Raw genomic sequence first — 12,500 nt, 5'->3', positions numbered from 1 at the left:
CTTCGTAGGGAAGGCGTTGATGCGGGCGCGGAGGGCGTCGATGTATTCACGCCCAGATAGCAGGCGACTGGTGTCGGCGACCCACTGATGTTGGCCACTGACGGCGGCAGAAGATGACAGTGCCGCACCGTCAATGGCGATGTGTAGGCGCGCCGCCCACATTTCCCCAACCTGCGTTGACGATTTGAGGAGGTGGCCCTCCCACATTAGGTGGCGCTCCAGCACCTCGATCTCACGCTGTACCTCATCCATGCCTACACCGTCGCAGGCTGGCCCTATCTTCTTCAGCGCCAGGAGACGGGACCGACGGAGGGTCGGACCCATCCATCGGCAAGATGGAATGCCGAGGCCCCCCTGGGCAACAGGAGCGTGGAAGTATCCCAGGGGGGTGTCCGCCGGAAGGCGGAACCATCTCCTGACGGCGGCCCGGATGGTAACGTCGGCCGACTTCAATGCACCCACCCGGGTGCGGCTGAGGGCCAGCCCGTGGTACAGGCCAGGGAGAAGTACGTTGGTGAGAGCGTGGAGGCGCTGTTGCGGCTTCAGCGGAGCTCGGGAGATGACGTCAAGCTGCTCCACCAGGTGGCTACGTGGATTGAAGACACAGCGACCCGCCGTGGAAAATTGCAGCCCCAGGTACCGGAAGGTTTCACCCACACGCAGGGCAGGCATGGTGGTATTGCCTGCTGTGAAGGTGACATTGCTGTCCACCTTCACCTTCTTCTCGCGCCCTGACGCGACTAAGGCGAGGGTGAAACACTTCCGGGCGTTGATCTGCAGCCCCAGGTGGGCGAGGGCTGCGGTAGCTGCGTCGATGAGGGACTGCAAGCCCCTCGGGGTCGCTGCAAACAGCAAGACGTCATCTGCAAAGGCCGCAGCGTTGACTCTGCGACCGAGGATCCGAGCTCCGATGTGGGAGGGCAGTTGGCCTAAAACGTAGTCCACCGCAAAGTTGAACAGGAGGGGGGAGAGGGGATCGCCCTGGCGAACGCCCCGTGCTGGCTGCACAGACACGCCCACGCCGGCGCCGTCCGCTATCACTGTCGTGCTGCCCTCGTAGCACCGCTCGACATACTCGACAAAGCAATCCGGCAGGCCATGCGCCTTCAGCACGGGGCGAAGGGCAGCATGATCTACCGAATCGAATGCCTTAGATACGTCGATCGATGCCACAAAGACAGAGCGGCAGGAGCGAACTGCGTCGGTGAGAGCAGTGTCCAAGATGAAGGTATTTTCCAACATCCCATCCCGAGGGATGAATGCCCGCTGACGTTCGTCCACAGCACAAGCGCGCATCAGGCGTGACGCGAGAACCTTGTGAAAGGTCCGCGCCAACACCGAGCAGACCGTAATGGGGCGAAAGTCAGCGGGGGATGTTGGTGCAGCCGTTTTCGGGAGAAGGGACGTCCGCGCGCGAAGCAGGCGTTCCGGAAGGGCGCGGGCCAGAAGGAAGAGATTCATCACTTTCACCAGGACTTCGTGCGGCAGACGCCGCAACTCCGCTGGGGTAAGGCCGTCCGGCCCGGCTGCTGATCCCCTGGGCGGCAACGCGGCGGCGACCTCCTCATGTGTGACCGGCCCCCATATGCACTCGAGAGCGACAGGCTCTGAGTGCGGGAGGAGGCGGTCACGAATGAAGCCCGCGGTGGAGATGGGCTTCTTGGTGAAGAGGTCCGCCCAGAAGTCCAGCAGACCAAGGATGGCAGGTGGCGGCTGGAGCAGGGTGCCATCCAAGAGGCCGCGCACGCAACGCGCACGCGACCGTCGGAAGGCATCCTGCGTTCTCGCGTACTCCCAGCGGCGCCGCTTGCGCTTCTGCGTCGGCGGCGCGGCAGGCGGCCGCTTCGATGGTTGGCGCGGCCGCTGTGTCCTGGTGATCGATCTCTCCCCTCTGGACCCGACCGACGCAAGGGCATCCGGGAGCATGCCCAGGATGACATCGGGCGGCGTGCCCCGCCCCAGACCGATGACACGATCCAGGGCAGAGAAACGCTGGGCGGAAGCGGGTAGCCCCGCCAGATGCTCCCAGATGGCGGCGTCAGTCGGCCCCTCCGGCGGCGGCCCGGTGGTGTCGGCCGCGAAGTCCTCGGCTGCGTCGACGGGCGGCGCAGCGGCCTCGCCCGCGTCAGGCAGCGGGCTCGCCGCTCCCCGGCGGGACGCCGGCTCTTCCCCCCGACCGATCTCAAGCGCCTCCATGAATTGGCGGACAAGCTGCTTGTGGGCAGCTTGCCGCCGTCGGCACTTGATTGCCTCAAGCGTTCGGTCGGGGAACATCCTGATGAGCTCTTGATTTACAAAGAAGAACCGGGCGTCCCTCTCGAGGAACAGTTCGGCCTCTGCCTTGGCGAGCGACAGGACTTCTTCCTCCGTCCACCTCGCGCGATGCCTCTCCGTGACGATCTCCGCGTTGGCGGCCGCAAGATGTTGGCGGCGGCGATGGACCCCGAGACCGTTCTTGGTTGTAAAGCTGCGGTGGCACTCACTACAGGTATACATAGCTGCAAAAGTTACAAGATTTTCGGCACGGCCGGTTGGCCGGCTAGGTGCTGGGGGAGTTGGGGTGGCACCTTCAGCGGAAGGGCCACCACTTATTCTCTGCTTACTGCCCCCAACTAAAAAAGGGATAGTGCGAGGGGGGGCTGGTAACCCCCCCAAGCCCCTGGTGCGGTCTTCCACTCTGCGAAATCAGCGGGCCCACGAGAAGGGGAGAAGACCGCAGGAGAGGAGAGGCTAAGAGGGCTAGGCCCATGTATTGCGCATCACTCTCCCTGTAACTATAACCCAAGGAAGGCACCTCGCAGCAGCAGCACGACTACATCAAGACCGCACTTCGAGAAGCCAAGTCCGGATGCAGCCACACCGCTGCCACTTGGCCACCTTAAGAGAGTCATAGTTACTCCCGCCGTTTACCCGCGCTTGCTTGAATTTCTTCACGTTGACATTCAGAGCACTGGGCAGAAATCACATTGCGTCAACACCCGCTAGGGCCATCGCAATGCTTTGTTTTAATTAGACAGTCGGATTCCCCCAGTCCGTGCCAGTTCTGAGTTGATCGTTGAATGGCGGCCGAAGAGAATCCGCGCACCCGCGCGCCCCCGGAGGAGCACGCTAAGGCGGACGCGGCCTCGCAGCAAGGAAGATCCGTGGGAGGCCAAGGCACGGGACCGAGCTCGGATCCTGCACGCAGGTTGAAGCACCGGGGCGCGAACGCCGCGCAGGCGCGCGCATCCTGCACCGCCGGCCAGCACGAGGCCAACCAACGGCGAGAGCAGACCACGCCCGCGCTAAACGCCCGCACTTACCGGCACCCCTACGGCACTCACCTCGCCCAGGCCCGGCACGTTAGCGCTGACCCACTTCCCGACCAAGCCCGACACGCCCCGATCCTCAGAGCCAATCCTTATCCCGAAGTTACGGATCCAATTTGCCGACTTCCCTTACCTACATTATTCTATCGACTAGAGGCTCTTCACCTTGGAGACCTGCTGCGGATATGGGTACGAACCGGCGCGACACCTCCACGTGGCCCTCTCCCGGATTTTCAAGGTCCGAGGGGAAGATCGGGACACCGCCGCAACTGCGGTGCTCTTCGCGTTCCAAACCCTATCTCCCTGCTAGAGGATTCCAGGGAACTCGAACGCTCATGCAGAAAAGAAAACTCTTCCCCGATCTCCCGACGGCGTCTCCGGGTCCTTTTGGGTTACCCCGACGAGCATCTCTAAAAGAGGGGCCCGACTTGTATCGGTTCCGCTGCCGGGTTCCGGAATAGGAACCGGATTCCCTTTCGCCCAACGGGGGCCAGCACAAAGTGCATCATGCTATGACGGCCCCCATCAACATCGGATTTCTCCTAGGGCTTAGGATCGACTGACTCGTGTGCAACGGCTGTTCACACGAAACCCTTCTCCGCGTCAGCCCTCCAGGGCCTCGCTGGAGTATTTGCTACTACCACCAAGATCTGCACCGACGGCGGCTCCAGGCAGGCTCACGCCCAGACCCTTCTGCGCCCACCGCCGCGACCCTCCTACTCGTCAGGGCTTCGCGGCCGGCCGCAAGGACCGGCCATGACTGCCAGACTGACGGCCGAGTATAGGCACGACGCTTCAGCGCCATCCATTTTCAGGGCTAGTTGCTTCGGCAGGTGAGTTGTTACACACTCCTTAGCGGATTCCGACTTCCATGGCCACCGTCCTGCTGTCTTAAGCAACCAACGCCTTTCATGGTTTCCCATGAGCGTCGATTCGGGCGCCTTAACTCGGCGTTTGGTTCATCCCACAGCGCCAGTTCTGCTTACCAAAAGTGGCCCACTTGGCACTCCGATCCGAGTCGTTTGCTCGCGGCTTCAGCATATCAAGCAAGCCGGAGATCTCACCCATTTAAAGTTTGAGAATAGGTTGAGGTCGTTTCGGCCCCAAGGCCTCTAATCATTCGCTTTACCGGATGAGACTCGTACGAGCACCAGCTATCCTGAGGGAAACTTCGGAGGGAACCAGCTACTAGATGGTTCGATTAGTCTTTCGCCCCTATACCCAGCTCCGACGATCGATTTGCACGTCAGAATCGCTACGGACCTCCATCAGGGTTTCCCCTGACTTCGTCCTGGCCAGGCATAGTTCACCATCTTTCGGGTCCCAACGTGTACGCTCTAGGTGCGCCTCACCTCGCAATGAGGACGAGACGCCCCGGGAGTGCGGAGGCCGCCGCCCCGTGAAGGGCGGGGAAGCCCCATCCTCCCTCGGCCCGCGCAAGGCGAGACCTTCACTTTCATTACGCCTTTAGGTTTCGTACAGCCCAATGACTCGCGCACATGTTAGACTCCTTGGTCCGTGTTTCAAGACGGGTCGTGAAATTGTCCAAAGCTGAAGCGCCGCTGACGGGAGCGATTATTCCGCCCGAGAGCATCCCGAGCCAACAGCGGCGCGGGTCCGGGGCCGGGCCAGGTAGGTCCGTCATCCGGGAAGAACCGCGCGCGCTTGCCGGGAGCCCGAGCGCCCAAAGGGGCGAATCGACTCCTCCAGATATACCGCCGGGCAGCCAGCCAGGACACCGGGGCTCTGCCCAACAGACGCGAACCGAGGCCCGCGGAAGGACAGGCTGCGCACCCGGGCCGTAGGCCGGCACCCAGCGGGTCGCGACGTCCTACTAGGGGAGAAGTGCGGCCCACCGCACACCGGAACGGCCCCACCCCGCGGCGAGTGGAAAGGCAACCGGACACGACCCCGCCGCGGATTGCTCCGCGCGGGCGGCCGGCCCCATCTGCCGAGGGCGGAGGCCTGTGGCCGGATGGGCGTGAATCTCACCCGTTCGACCTTTCGGACTTCTCACGTTTACCCCAGAACGGTTTCACGTACTTTTGAACTCTCTCTTCAAAGTTCTTTTCAACTTTCCCTCACGGTACTTGTTCGCTATCGGTCTCGTGGTCATATTTAGTCTCAGATGGAGTTTACCACCCACTTGGAGCTGCACTCTCAAGCAACCCGACTCGAAGGAGAGGTCCCGCCGACGCTCGCACCGGCCGCTACGGGCCTGGCACCCTCTACGGGCCGTGGCCTCATTCAAGTTGGACTTGGGCTCGGCGCGAGGCGTCGGGGTAGTGGACCCTCCCAAACACCACATGCCACGACAGGCGGCAGCCTGCGGGGTTCGGTGCTGGACTCTTCCCTGTTCGCTCGCCGCTACTGGGGGAATCCTTGTTAGTTTCTTTTCCTCCGCTTAGTAATATGCTTAAATTCAGCGGGTAGTCTCGCCTGCTCTGAGGTCGTTGTACGAGGTGTCGCACGCCACACCGCCAGCCGGCTGTGCACGCTACCGAGTAAGTACCGGTATGCGAACCGCCAGGCGACGGGCGCGCATCGCACGTTTCAGGAGGCGCGGCCGGCCCCACAGGCGGCCGCGACGCTCCCAGGTCTGCGAAGCGGGGCAAACGCCGCGCGCTTCAGTATACGTAGCCGACCCTCAGCCAGACGTGGCCCGGGAACGGAATCCATGGACCGCAATGTGCGTTCGAAACGTCGATGTTCATGTGTCCTGCAGTTCACATGTCGACGCGCAATTTGCTGCGTTCTTCATCGACCCACGAGCCGACTGATCCACCGTCCTGGGTGATCTTTTCTTAGTTTCCACTGTCTCTTTCAAGACAGTTGCATAGGCGGGACGTAGGCGTGTGGCGGCCCCTGTTCAAGCGTTCTGTGTCCAACGGCCTCACGGCCGATGGGCGTCGTACGGCTCCACACCGGAGCGGACAGGCAGTCGGGCGAAAGTCATTCAAAACCGGCGCCAGGCGCCAGGTGCCGCAGGCCAGCCGCTCCAGCGCTTCAGCGCTCGTACCACACAACATTGGCGTTAGTTTTGAGAAGCACGCGTGGTTCCGCACGCGGCGCACGGCTACTGCGAGCCGTACAGGTAGCGTGTTGCGCGACACGACACGCACATCGAACGACATGCAGTCTAGTCGGTAATGATCCTTCCGCAGGTTCACCTACGGAAACCTTGTTACGACTTTTACTTCCTCTAAATGATCAAGTTTGGTCATCTTTCCGGTAGCATCGGCAACGACAGAGTCAATGCCGCGTACCAGTCCGAAGACCTCACTAAATCATTCAATCGGTAGTAGCGACGGGCGGTGTGTACAAAGGGCAGGGACGTAATCAACGCGAGCTTATGACTCGCGCTTACTGGGAATTCCTCGTTCATGGGGAACAATTGCAAGCCCCAATCCCTAGCACGAAGGAGGTTCAGCGGGTTACCCCGACCTTTCGGCCTAGGAAGACACGCTGATTCCTTCAGTGTAGCGCGCGTGCGGCCCAGAACATCTAAGGGCATCACAGACCTGTTATTGCTCATTCTCGTGCGGCTAGAAGCCGCCTGTCCCTCTAAGAAGAAAAGTAATCGCTGACAGCACGAAGGATGTCACGCGACTAGTTAGCAGGCTAGAGTCTCGTTCGTTATCGGAATTAACCAGACAAATCGCTCCACCAACTAAGAACGGCCATGCACCACCACCCACCGAATCAAGAAAGAGCTATCAATCTGTCAATCCTTCCGGTGTCCGGGCCTGGTGAGGTTTCCCGTGTTGAGTCAAATTAAGCCGCAGGCTCCACTCCTGGTGGTGCCCTTCCGTCAATTCCTTTAAGTTTCAGCTTTGCAACCATACTTCCCCCGGAACCCAAAAGCTTTGGTTTCCCGGAGGCTGCCCGCCGAGTCATCGGAGGAACTGCGGCGGATCGCTGGCTGGCATCGTTTATGGTTAGAACTAGGGCGGTATCTGATCGCCTTCGAACCTCTAACTTTCGTTCTTGATTAATGAAAACATACTTGGCAAATGCTTTCGCTTCTGTTCGTCTTGCGACGATCCAAGAATTTCACCTCTAACGTCGCAATACGAATGCCCCCGCCTGTCCCTATTAATCATTACCTCGGGTTCCGAAAACCAACAAAATAGAACCGAGGTCCTATTCCATTATTCCATGCACACAGTATTCAGGCGGGCTTGCCTGCTTTAAGCACTCTAATTTGTTCAAAGTAAACGTGCCGGCCCACCGAGACACTCACTCAAGAGCACCCTGGTAGGATTGCAACGGGGTCCGCCTCGGGACGCACGAGCACGCACGAGGCGCGTCGCACGCCTTCGGCTCGCCCCACCGGCAGGACGTCCCACGATACATGCCAGTTAAACACCGACGGGCGGTGAACCAACAGCGTGGGACACAAATCCAACTACGAGCTTTTTAACCGCAACAACTTTAATATACGCTATTGGAGCTGGAATTACCGCGGCTGCTGGCACCAGACTTGCCCTCCAATAGATACTCGTTAAAGGATTTAAAGTGTACTCATTCCGATTACGGGGCCTCGGATGAGTCCCGTATCGTTATTTTTCGTCACTACCTCCCCGTGCCGGGAGTGGGTAATTTGCGCGCCTGCTGCCTTCCTTGGATGTGGTAGCCGTTTCTCAGGCTCCCTCTCCGGAATCGAACCCTGATTCCCCGTTACCCGTTACAACCATGGTAGGCGCAGAACCTACCATCGACAGTTGATAAGGCAGACATTTGAAAGATGCGTCGCCGGTACGAGGACCGTGCGATCAGCCCAAAGTTATTCAGAGTCACCAAGGCAAACGGACCGGACGAGCCGACCGATTGGTTTTGATCTAATAAAAGCGTCCCTTCCATCTCTGGTCGGGACTCTGTTTGCATGTATTAGCTCTAGAATTACCACAGTTATCCAAGTAACGTGGGTACGATCTAAGGAACCATAACTGATTTAATGAGCCATTCGCGGTTTCACCTTAATGCGGCTTGTACTGAGACATGCATGGCTTAATCTTTGAGACAAGCATATGACTACTGGCAGGATCAACCAGGGAGCTGCGTCAACTAGAGCTGAGCAGCCGGCCGCCCGGGAGTGTGTCCCGGGGGCCCGCGCGAACACGCAAGCGTCCGCTCAATTATTCTGCAAACAGGAGGAGGCTGAGCTCCCCTGCACAATACACCTCGAAACCCTCTCAGGTCCCGGCGGCGCGCAGCGCCGTCCTAAGTACTTGGTCGGGTTCGAGAGAGGCGCAATCGCCCGGAGTTTGGCGAGTAGACGCTTTAGGTGCGACCACCCGTGCTCCCAACTGAGCTTGCCGCTGCCGACAGAGGCCCGGGAGCGTGCTGTCGTGGCATTGCCGGCGGGAGACAACACGCGCCACCTACGGTGACCGGCAGCTCCAACGCCAGCGCCACAGAAGGACAAAAGCCCCACTTGGGTGCCGAAGCGAACTCTCCCAGCACAGCGCACGCGCCAACACGTCCGCACAGCTGCGATACAAACCACCTGCGAGAACCGCAGAGGCGACCGAGCAGCAGACGGCGTCGCGGCGCCGAGCGCCGGGCGGCGGCGCATCCTCAGCGCACACAGTCCTCAATCGGACCAGCACACTGCAGATGTCCACCGCGCTTCGCACCGGGCCCGCGAGGACCTACTTTGGCCGCACGGCGCCGCGTGCAGGGTGCGCCGGCGCGCAGCTGCGCCGCCTGCCGCCTCCGTCGGCCGGCGCGCCTGCCACTGGCCGCCCCCACCAGCCGGCTGTAGCGCGTGCGCCCACGCACCGCGCGGCCAGCACGCCGGGAGGCCCCCCCTCACCGGCCGGGGACGGTCCCACCCAGCCACCGCCGCGTATCGCTTCACACCCAGATGCCATTCACGTTCGTGGGCATGGTGGGTATCGCTGGAACAACCGGTTGGTAGCTCAACCGATCGTCGCCATCACTGATTCACCTCTAGCGAGAACAACCGCACCACAACGGTTTACCAGTTGTTCATTTGCATAACGTCACCAGCAAACGTAGGCGTCCATCGCCATTTGCAAATTCAACGATTGTTGCATGCCTGTGTCAGGTGTCACGACACACTATGTCTGCCCACATACACGCAACAACATGTGCACGCTTCGCGAACACGTGGAAGGTGGCCCCCGTACGTATGCGATGTCCATTGCGCGAACGACTGTCAACCGGCCTCTGTCGCATGTCGCAGATGTGGAACGCAGTGCACCATGCTATCACGGTGTGTGAGAAGAGACGACTACGTCTGACAACACGCGCCACTACATCAACAGACGGCTCATGCTGATCGCCATCCAGGGCATACCACACTGCAATCCAGCTCTTATAGGGAGACGACACGTAGCTGAGTGCACAACATTTGGACCGCATGGTTCGCCGTTGTTGGCGCAGTCGTTGTACGGTCACATGTACCACGATGTATCATTCAGTACATGAGGACCAATGTGCAGTACAGTGTGTGATTTGGACGTACAACATCAGCGGACAGTTGACACAGGCCGTACCACAGCGTAGGCTAAGTGCTTCGCACATGCGAATGCCAATGAACAACTGCAAATGCCAATGAACAACTGCAAAGGGCATTGAGCATGTACGTCCTGCTGCCATCCACATTACAGTGTATAGCTGCAAGGTGTTTAACATGAAGCGATACACTGGGGACCGGGCAGTGCGAGTAGCAAACTATATTGCGGGGGTTGCAGTTAGGCAACACTACACTAATTTAACGCGTCGTATGACAATTACAGAGCAGGTTAAGGCCCAACGTGTGTTGGGTTAAGGCCCAACGTGTGTTGGGTTAAGGCCCAACGTGTGTTGGGTTAAGGCCCAACGTGTGTTGGGTTAAGGCCCAACGTGTGTTGGGTTAAGGCCCAACGTGTGTTGGGTTAAGGCCCAACGTGTGTTGGGTTAAGGCCCAACGTGTGTTGGGTTAAGGCCCAACGTGTGTTGGGTTAAGGCCCAACGTGTGTTGGGTTAAGGCCCAACGTGTGTTGGGTTAAGGCCCAACGTGTGTTGGGTTAAGGCCCAACGTGTGTTGGGTTAAGGCCCAACGTGTGTTGGGTTAAGGCCCAACGTGTGTTGGGTTAAGGCCCAACGTGTGTTGGGTTAAGGCCCAACGTGTGTTGGGTTACGTTAAGGGGCAATGTGGGTTACGTTAAGGGGCAATGTGGGTTACGTTAAGGGGCAATGTGGGTTACGTTACGGCGCAATATAGGTTACGTTACGGCGCAATATAGGTTACGTTAAGGCGCAATATCGGTTACGTTAAGGCGCAATACAGGTTACGTTAAGGCGCAATACAGGTTACGTTAAGGCGCAATACAGGTTACGTTAAGGCGCAATACAGGTTACGTTAAGGCGCAATACAGGTTACGTTAAGGCGCAATACAGGTTACGTTAAGGCGCAATACAGGTTACGTTAAGGCGCAATGCAGGTTACGTTAAGGCGCAATGCAGGTTACGTTAAGGCGCAATACAGGTTACGTTAAGGCGCAATACAGGTTACGTTAAGGCGCAATACAGGTTACGTTAAGGCGCAATACAGGTTACGTTAAGGCGCAATACAGGTTACGTTAAGGCGCAATACAGGTTACGTTAAGGCGCAATACAGGTTACGTTAAGGCGCAATACAGGTTACGTTAAGGCGCAATACAGGTTACGTTAAGGCGCAATACAGGTTACGTTAAGGCGCAATACAGGTTACGTTAAGGCGCAATACAGGTTACGTTAAGGCGCAATACAGGTTACGTTAAGGCGCAATACAGGTTACGTTAAGGCGCAATACAGGTTACGTTAAGGCGCAATACAGGTTACGTTAAGGCGCAATACAGGTTACGTTAAGGCGCAATACAGGTTACGTTAAGGCGCAATACAGGTTACGTTAAGGCGCAATACAGGTTAGGTTAAGGCGCAATACAGGTTAGGTTAAGGCGCAATACAGGTTAGGTTAAGGTACGACATAGGTTAGGTTAAGGTACGACATAGGTTAGGTTAAGGTACGACATAGGTTAGGTTAAGGTACGACATAGGTTAGGTTAAGGTACGACATAGGTTAGGTTAAGGTACGACATAGGTTAGGTTAAGGTACGACATAGGTTAGGTTAAGGTACGACATAGGTTAGGTTAAGGTACGACATAGGTTAGGTTAAGGTACGACATAGGTTAGGTTAAGGTACGACATAGGTTAGGTTAAGGTACGACATAGGTTAGGTTAAGGTACGACATAGGTTAGGTTAAGGTACGACATAGGTTAGGTTAAGGTACGACATAGGTTAGGTTAAGGTACGACATAGGTTAGGTTAAGGTACGACATAGGTTAGGTTAAGGTACGACATAGGTTAGGTTAAGGTACGACATAGGTTAGGTTAAGGTACGACATAGGTTAGGTTAAGGTACGACATAGGTTAGGTTAAGGTACGACATAGGTTAGGTTAAGGTACGACATAGGTTAGGTTAAGGTACGACATAGGTTAGGTTAAGGTACGACATAGGTTAGGTTAAGGTACGACATAGGTTAGGTTAAGGTACGACATAGGTTAGGTTAAGGTACGACATAGGTTAGGTTAAGGTACGACATAGGTTAGGTTAAGGTACGACATAGGTTAGGTTAAGGTACGACATAGGTTAGGTTAAGGTACGACATAGGTTAGGTTAAGGTACGACATAGGTTAGGTTACGGTACGACATAGGTTAGGTTACGGTACGACATAGGTTAGGTTACGGTACGACATAGGTTAGGTTACGGTACGACATAGGTTAGGTTACGGTACGACATAGGTTAGGTTACGGTACGACATAGGTTAGGTTACGGTACGACATAGGTTAGGTTACGGTACGACATAGGTTAGGTTACGGTACGACATAGGTTAGGTTACGGTACGATATAGGTTAGGTTACGGTACGATATAGGTTAGGTTAAGGTACACATTGTTGTAAGGAAAGGTTTAATGGGGGGCGGGGCGGGGCGGCCGGTTTGTTGATTGTGATTATAGTAAGTGGATGCCTGCGGCATCATCTGATTTGCCACGTCAGGATGCACCTTTGGCTCATGACAGGCGGCGCTCTCATTCCATGCTTGTGGCAGACCTGTGTCTTTCATTCCTGCCATTGTTTGTGTGCTGTGAGAGGAGGCAGTATTGTGATGTTGGGTGCACCCCTGTGTAGGACATGTGT

At 57.3% G+C, this 12,500-nt stretch overlaps 2 non-coding genes and 1 pseudogene across 2 annotated transcripts; all 3 read right to left on the bottom strand.

Annotated features, from left to right (window-relative positions):
- The window catches only part of LOC124571393, a 7,958-nt pseudogene extending 2,197 nt beyond the window's left edge, over window positions 1-5,761 (bottom strand).
- A 188-nt stretch (window positions 5,762-5,949) lies between these two features.
- On the bottom strand, window positions 5,950-6,104 carry LOC124571420. Its single transcript, XR_006971851.1, has one exon. It is a non-coding gene; the product is annotated as a 5.8S ribosomal RNA (ribosomal RNA).
- Window positions 6,105-6,455: 351 nt separating this feature from the next.
- Window positions 6,456-8,365, bottom strand: LOC124571447. Its single transcript, XR_006971875.1, has one exon. It is a non-coding gene; the product is annotated as a small subunit ribosomal RNA (ribosomal RNA).
- Between the last annotated feature and the right edge of the window lie 4,135 nt (window positions 8,366-12,500).

The sequence above is a fragment of the Schistocerca americana genome, unplaced genomic scaffold (genome assembly GCF_021461395.2).
Source record: "Schistocerca americana isolate TAMUIC-IGC-003095 unplaced genomic scaffold, iqSchAmer2.1 HiC_scaffold_170, whole genome shotgun sequence".
Classification (NCBI taxonomy): Eukaryota; Metazoa; Arthropoda; class Insecta; order Orthoptera; family Acrididae; genus Schistocerca; species Schistocerca americana.
This window is presented reverse-complemented; position numbering and strand designations above follow the sequence as displayed.